Source organism: Emydura macquarii, unplaced genomic scaffold, assembly GCF_026122565.2.
Source record: "Emydura macquarii macquarii isolate MOO-44397 ecotype Brisbane River unplaced genomic scaffold, CSIRO-AGI_Emac_v2 contig_2918, whole genome shotgun sequence".
Lineage (NCBI taxonomy): Eukaryota > Metazoa > Chordata > Testudines > Chelidae > Emydura > Emydura macquarii.
The window spans coordinates 30,976-38,874 of NW_027133055.1; positions in this window are offsets into that span (position 1 = coordinate 30,976).

Consider the following 7,899-nt stretch of genomic DNA (forward strand, 5'->3'; position numbering starts at 1 on the left):
TATCCCCTAGGCCAGACGACATCGTTCCCTCTGACACCCTCTTTTATACACTGTTACAGACAATTTCATTCTGCCCCCTTTGACGTAGGTAGTTGCCACCCTCTTGACGTAGTCTGATACCACCCCTCGCCTTGTACTGGATGTTTAGGGTAAAACAACTCTATTGGTCATCTGATCAGACATTTCTATCCATCAAAGTGTCATTTCGGTGGGTCTGATGGCCCTTGTTATCTCTTTAGTGTTAGGCTGTCTTGGTAGTATCTGCACCTATATATATTTGTGTAATATTTTGATATTAGTAATATCTGGGAAATATGCGTGTTTGCAGTATCAGCTTTTTCTCCATGCCAGTTTCAGTGAGGTTGTAAGTTTACAGCCTGACTCCTGTTCATGGCTTTTTCCACTTAGGTTTTATGTCTTAGCCTGTTCTGCTAGATTGCAGGCCTCAATCTCTCATTTCTTACTACAGTGGAATTACACAGGGCAGATTAAGTGTCTAGCCCAAGGTTATGTGACAACGAGCTGGGAATAGAATCCGACTCCCCAGGGTCTCTGATCATTACCTGATCCACCAGCTCATCCATCTAACCCTCTTTGAGGTCAACACATCAAACTGTCCTATCCCTCACCCCAGGGTCAATCAGGAATAACTCTGCTGCAGTTCATAGGGGTTGATTCTTCTCTCCCTCACCCTGGTGTAAATCAGGAACAACTCTGTTAAAGTCAATGCAGTTACACGGCTCTAAAGCCAGGGCAAAAGAGAGGTGTCATTTTCAGTTGAGCAGACTTATATGGTAGATTAAGGGGAAAGAAAAAAACTAGTGAAGGACAAACAAAGCCTTCCATGAGAGAGAGCACAGTGTGTGTGTCTCTCTCTTTCTATCACGTACTCGCATTGACTGATACTTGGAACATCCGCCTCTGACTGGGAGACTCTTTAGAAATTTGAAGGCTAGTTACGTTGAGATGACAGTAGAACCTCAATGATACGAATACCAGAATTACTAACTGACCGGTCAACCGAAAACCTTGTGAAATCAGAAGTACTGTCAGCAATCAGGCAGTAGCGAGGGGGTCGGGAGGGAGAAAAAAAACAAACAAATACTGGGCAGAGCAGAAACATATCCTCATAATGCATTTACTCTCCCATTTTTAGTTTGCAAGCTGGAAAAATCAGGTGGGAAGGGGAAAAAAGTGTGAGGAGGTGAGAAAAATGGATTTACTTCACTTTTTGTGCACTTGAAAATGTAAAGATGGAAAATTTTTCTTCAAGATTTCATGAAAGAAATATTTTTCTCTGAAATGTTCAGAAGATTTTTTTAAAAAATTATGAAAAACAGATTTTTTCCATCAACAATTTGTGACAAAATTATGTATTTACTTATTTAGTCATCTGTTTCTGTAAAAGAAGGTCAACCCACTCTAAAGGACAGTGAGATATTGCTGTGAGCCATGGAGGGTGGGATGGCTTTGTGGGTGAGCCACCGTCCTTGGGGAGTGAGGTTCAATTTCTGTCTTGGCATAGACTTTGTGCCCTCGGACAACTCACATCTGCCCCTGGTGTGAGCTTTCCAAAGAGAATAAGGCATTTATGAGACCAATTCCCCTTGATCTTCCCATGCATTAGTGGATTCCTAACCTCTCCAGCATCCTTTGAAAAATTACATATTCTGTGCCTCAGTTTCTCTTTCTAAAATGGGGGTAATTCTGCAGCTCCCCCATTTGGCAGGAGGGGTGTGAGGGTCAATATTTTAATGTCTGTGGGGCACTCAGGGTACAATGAGGTTGAGACGGGGGAAGGCAGTGAAATTAGGGGGAGGTATTGCCCACCAGCATCCTGTACACCTCAGAGACTCCCTACTTTGGTGCAGCTTTGAAGGCATGGAAGTTTTAGGGGCACCTGTCCAAGGACTGAATTCAAGACATCTTGCTGTAAAAACCTGAGCATCTGTTGGCTGAACAGTTAGGTAAGCTGCCGTAGGAGACCCGTAAATCTCTTTCCATGCTCAAGCCAAGAAAAGGAGCAGAGAGACGTTGCGTTAGTATGGGCTGCACCTCCATCCCTGTCAGACAAGTGTCTTTTCAACATTTCAGGCACTTTTTAGGCTGGGTATTTCCAAGGAGATGAAGGGAGTTAAGAGCCCAGCTCCCTCTGAAATTCTGAGAGCTTTGAAATCCCAAACTAAAACTATGAGACAGCTACAAAACATCTAAGCTTTTCTAAAAGCAGGAAGTCCACACTGGGAAACTCGCTCTGGTTTTATCTGCACATCCGGACATGTCCCTGGGCGCTTTCTCGGTTTCATTCACATCTCCCCCCTTGTCCCAGTGCCATCTCTCAGATCTGAGCAGCTTGAAGTCCTGCCATGGGAGAAACCTGGTCTAGGAGAGCCAGGCCCAAGAAGACCTCAGACGACCCTGGTAGCAAAGCATCTGTGGTCTGTTCTTCCTTCTGATTCATTCAGATGCCTCTGGAAACCTCAGGTAATATTTGTAGAGCCCTTTAGAGGAGTATTCACCCTGGGAGTGATAAGTGTTATCTCCCCAGCCAAGTCTCTCTTTCTTTATCTGTGGAGTCTCCAAGCATCTGTCCTCCTTATAACAACAGTACCTAGCCTCAGTACCACACGGCATGTTTTATGAAGCAAGAGTCAATACATTACGCCACTGTCGTGGCTGTGATCTCAGAGCCCGCTGTCTGCAAACGACCAAGGATGGCCTGGGGAAGTCAAACCTCAGAGCTGATCATTGCAGTCCTGGCCAGCAGGGGAAGAAGACCTGGTTCCAAGGAGGAGATAGCCCCAGAAATTTTCCATTTATACCCTTATTGACCTCCATCAAGGCTGGTGCTGGGAGCAAAGAGCCTCTGAAATCCTCTTGAGCTTTACTAGGCACATTCAAGAAAGTTGTTGCTTTGTAGATTTAGGGATTGTGGCACAAGGAGTCATTAATAACTTCATGGCACGTTTCAATCTCTTTATGTGTTTATGCTAGCCGTGCAAACACTAGAGGCTTTGAAAATTCCCTCCTGTGCTGAGATGGCACAAGGAGGATATTTATAGATTCATAGAATTTTAGGACTGGAAGTGACCTCAAAAGGTCATCAAGTCCAGCCCCATGCACTCAAGGAAAGACTATGTGTCCAAATGTGCCAATGTGTCAAATCTACTGCCCTGGGCAGCACAGTATGGGGAGGAGGAGAACAGCCCTCGGTGGGGAAAAAACAGGTTCAGAGCTATTTAGAAAGGCTGGACATGCACAAGTCCATGAGGTCAGATGCAGTGCATCCGAGGGGGCTGAGTGAGTTGGCTGAAGTGATTGCAGAGCCATTGGCCATTATCTTTGAAAACGCGTGGTGATTGGGGGAGGTCCCAGATGATTAGAAAAAGACTAATATAGTGCCCATCTGTGTTCCGCCAAGGCAGACGGTTCTTGTTTTTAGATCTCAGTGGTGAAGAGACAGGCGGACAGGAAGTGCCAAAACAGCAGTTTATTCACGCAGTACTTAAGTTATAGATTTTGGACTGCTGCTAAGCTGCTAGGAGTACAATTCAGAGATCCAGGCGCTTACCAGCACGATGGCAAGGAGACCCATGCTTTGCCCTATGAAGCGAGTTGCAACCAGGAAATCAGCCCAACCGAGGCATCCGCTAGCGCCTGAACGGATCCACGGAGAGTCTCAGGGCAGGGCACACCTGGGGGGGGGGGGGGGGGGTCATAAAATACCCCCTCCCCCAATCCTAGCAATAAGCTTATTGGCTACATTTCAATCCCCTTGGGGATTGGGCCTTAACACTTGTTATTCTCTTTTCTATTGGCAGTTAGCTAGGGACCAGTCCACTATAAGGTCATGTTAGTTATTTATTACTAGAGTTGCTGATTTTCCTGCTAAAGCTGCTAATTTTCTGCTGACCCTATGGTCAGCTGGCTTCTATATTCATCTCAAGGCTATTTCCAGACCTGGAGACAGTTCCTCTTATCCCGTAGGGGCTTTCCAGAGGGTAATTTCAAGTCTGGCTCTTGAGAGGCCTAACTCTTACTTATAAGCCTGCTGCTACTTCTAGGGCCTAGCTCTTGCCATACTAAGATGACCTTGTGTTACAATATTCTTCCGCTCCTTATACCATCTTCAAAAAAAGGAAAGAGAGGGATCCAGGGAACTACAGCCTAGTCAGCCTCACCTCAGTCTCTAGAAAAATCATGGAGCAGGTCCTCAAGGAATCCATTTTGAAGCACTTGGAAGAGAGGAAGGTGATCAGGAACAGTCAGCATGGATTCACCAAGGGCAAGTCGTGCCTGACAAACCTGATTGCTTTCTATGATGTGGATGTGGGGAAAGCGGTGGATGTGATATACCATGACTTTAGCAAAGCTTTAGATACCGTCTCCCACAGTATTCTTGCCAACAAGTTACAGAAGTATGGGTTGAATGAATGGACTATAAAATGGATAGAAAACTGGCTAGACCATTGGACTCAAAGGGTAATGATCAATGGCTTGATGTCAATTGGGCAGTTGGTAACAACTGGAGTGCCCCAGGGGTCAGTGCTGGGGCCGGTTTAGTTCAACATCTTCAGTAATGATCTGGAGGATGGGGTGCATTGCACCCTCAGCAAGTTTGCAGATGACACTTAACTGGAGAGAGTGGTAGATACACTATTGACAGGGATAGGATACAGAGTGACCTAGACAAATTGGAGGATTGGGCCAAAAATATCTGATGAGGTTCAACAAGGAGAAGTGCAGAGTCCTGCACCCAGGATGGAAAAATCCCATGCACAGCTACAGATTGGGGACCAATGGGCTAGACAGCAGTTCTGCAGAAAAGGACCTGGGGGTTATAGTAAACAGGAAGCTGAATATGAGTCAGCAGTGTGCCCTTGTTGCCAAGAAGGCTAATAGCATGTTAGGCTGCATTAGTAGGAGCATTACCAGCAGATCGAGGGAAGTGATTATTCCTCTCTATTTGGCACTGCTGAGGCCACATTTGTAGTATTGTGTCCAGTTTTGAGCCCCCCATTAAAGGAAGAATGTGAACAAATTGGAGAGAGTCCAGCGGAGAGCAACAAAAAGGATGAGGGGGTGTAGCATATGACTTATGAGAAGATGCTGAGAGAACTAGGCTTGTTTAGTCTGCAGAAGAGAAGAATGAGGGGGGATTTGATAGCAGCCTTTAACCACCTGAAACGGGACTCTAGGGAGGATGGACTTGGCTGTGCTCAGTGGTGGCAGATGACAGAACAAGGAGCAACGGTCTAAAGTTGCAGTGGGGGAGGTCTAGGTTGGATATTAGGAAAAGGTTTTTTACTAGGAGGGTGGTGAAGCACAGGAATGGGTTACCTAGGGAGGTGGTGGAATCTCCATCCTTAGAGGTTTTTAAGGCCCAGCTTGACAAAGCCCTGGCTGGGATGATTTAATTGGGGTTGTTCCTGCTTTGAGCAGGGTGTTGGACTAGATGACCTCCTGAGGTCCCTTCCAACCCTCGTCTACTCTGATTCTAGATTTCTAAGGTAGAGAGACTCAATATTTGCTGTCCCTCTTACATACTGAGAGCTCACCCAAGCCTATGAGCCATATGCCACCAAAATTACCATTGAAGATAAGTGCATTTTTGCTTCCGTGAAAACTACAGGCTGGGGCCCAAAGTGTTCTCATTTCTTGGCCAGATCCAAAAGAAAAGTTCTTTCACATGCTCCTGTCGCTAAATTCATGGCCTTTTGGTCCAAGTAGTGGCCACTGGGGTCTAGATCCACAAACAGACTCAGGTGTTGTAGTGCCTAACTTTTAGGTACCTTGGGCCTGATTTAGCAAGGTATTTAAGCACTTAGGCCTAGATTCACAGCGGGATTTAGGCGTTGAGATGATCAGAGTCACAAGAACTGACTTTTAAGGGCCTTGAAAACCCCTGGGAGTCACAAGGCCTAAGTTAGGAGCTCAGGCTTCTCATACAACGAAAGCAGGTGGACAGGTATCTGCGAATGGGACCCACAAAGTCAGCATATTGACAGCTCCTTGCCTAAGTGAGCCAATGGGAGTTGCCAAGAAGAAAGGTGTGTTTCAAGCCCCGCCCCTTTCAGAGATTTCTGCATCTATCTCTTCTCAGGATTCTCAGCTGTGAGGATCTCTCCTGGAGTCTGGCACCTAAGGCCTTTTTGCAAGAGGTTGCTTTTAGCTCAGTGTTCTGGGTGCTCCCCTAGGATGTGGGAAACCACCGGTTCTGATCCCCCATCTGCCTGAGGGGAAGATGTGATCTGACCAAAGCACTGCCACTTCATATGTAAGCTCTGACTGCTGGCCAATGAGATGTTCTCATGTTGGGTTCCCTCAATTTCTCCCGTTGGTACAGTTCCACTTCGATGAAATAATTAAAGCATCGCTGGAGGGCGGGACCAGATCTGAAATCTTCTACATTTGGGGTGAGTAATCTAACCACCATATATAGAGTCACTCTCTCTCTCACCCTCTATATGATTCTTTCTATTCCTACAAAGCTGAACAGCTTCAAGAGGAGAGATTGAGAGAGATCCAGCTGCGAATACCCCATAGCTCAGTGGTTTGGGAACCCACCCGAAAAGTAGCAGATTCCTGTTCAGTTTCCTTCTCCTGTTCAGGAGGACACAGGGCTTCAACCAAGGGTATCCCAAGCACTAGGCTAAAAGATAATAGAATCATGGAAGATGAGGGTTGGAAAGGACCTCAGGAGGTCGTCTAGTCCAACCCCCTGCTCAAAGCAGGGCCGACCCCAAGTGTATCATCCCATATAAAATGTAAGCGAGGTCCTCCTCCTGCCCCTCCCCTCCTGCTCTATGTGGATGTAAGCCTGCTTTGGGCACACCTACCAGATCAGGCCCTGCAAGCGAGTGAGGCAGAGGCACACCCACCTTCTCCCAGTTTGTGAATTTGCCCTGGGGCTTAAGCGGATGATGGGTACCTGGATCCCTGAGTGAGGCGGAAGGGCACATTCCCAGAAGTGGAAACACAGGCACCTAGGTCACACTTACACTGAGAATTTAGGCACCGCGTGAGTTTCAGTGCCTAAAAGGTTCAGGAGTGGAGCGGAGGTAGGAGGGGGAGATTTTCCTTTCAACTTTCAGTCAAGCGGTTAGAGTAGCGAGCCAGGATGCAGATGATTTCAGTTCAGTCCCCCTTCTGCAAGAGCCCCAGGGGTGTCTCTTTGTTGGGTGCTCAAACCGCTGCACCCTGATGTGTTCTCACTCTCTTTGTTTCTTGGTGTATATTGAATTATTTCATAGAAAGTGGAACAGTTTCTGCAGGAGAGTTTGCGAGCCATTCAGCCGACAATGTCCCGTAGTCGCGTGGTTAGGACACTCACCTATGAGGTTAGAAACCCAAGACTAAATATGATCAGCACCTCAGGCAGGGAGGGGAACTGAACCCAGGTTTCCTATGTACCACGAGAGTGCGCCAACCAGTGAGATAAAGGTACAAGGGTCCTTTTAGCTGAGCTCTGAGCCCACCTACCAGAGCAAGCCCCACAGGCTAAGGAGGTGGTGCAACACCTAATCTAATACGGGCTTAGGTATGAGATACTCCCCCAGGCACCTAGACCAAGGTGGCTGAGCGCAAGCTGGTGGCAGAAACTAACGTGCCCCGGGGACATGCCTGTTGGAAAGGCAGGCAGCTAGGGAAGCTAAGGCTTCCAGGATTAAGTGTGGAGTTTTGTGGAGCTCAGTGGCTGTGAAATATTGGCCTTCGGCATCTAAAATATCAGTTAGATGCCTATGTCCTTTTGTGGAGTACATTATTTTCCGCCCCTGGAGATTTGGCTCATACCCATTCTCATGTCCTGAAGCATGAAGGTCTCCATAAATGATAAAGACATTTTACAATTCTGTTAGTCTGTATGACTGAATCCTCTCTTGAGCCACTGACGTGCAC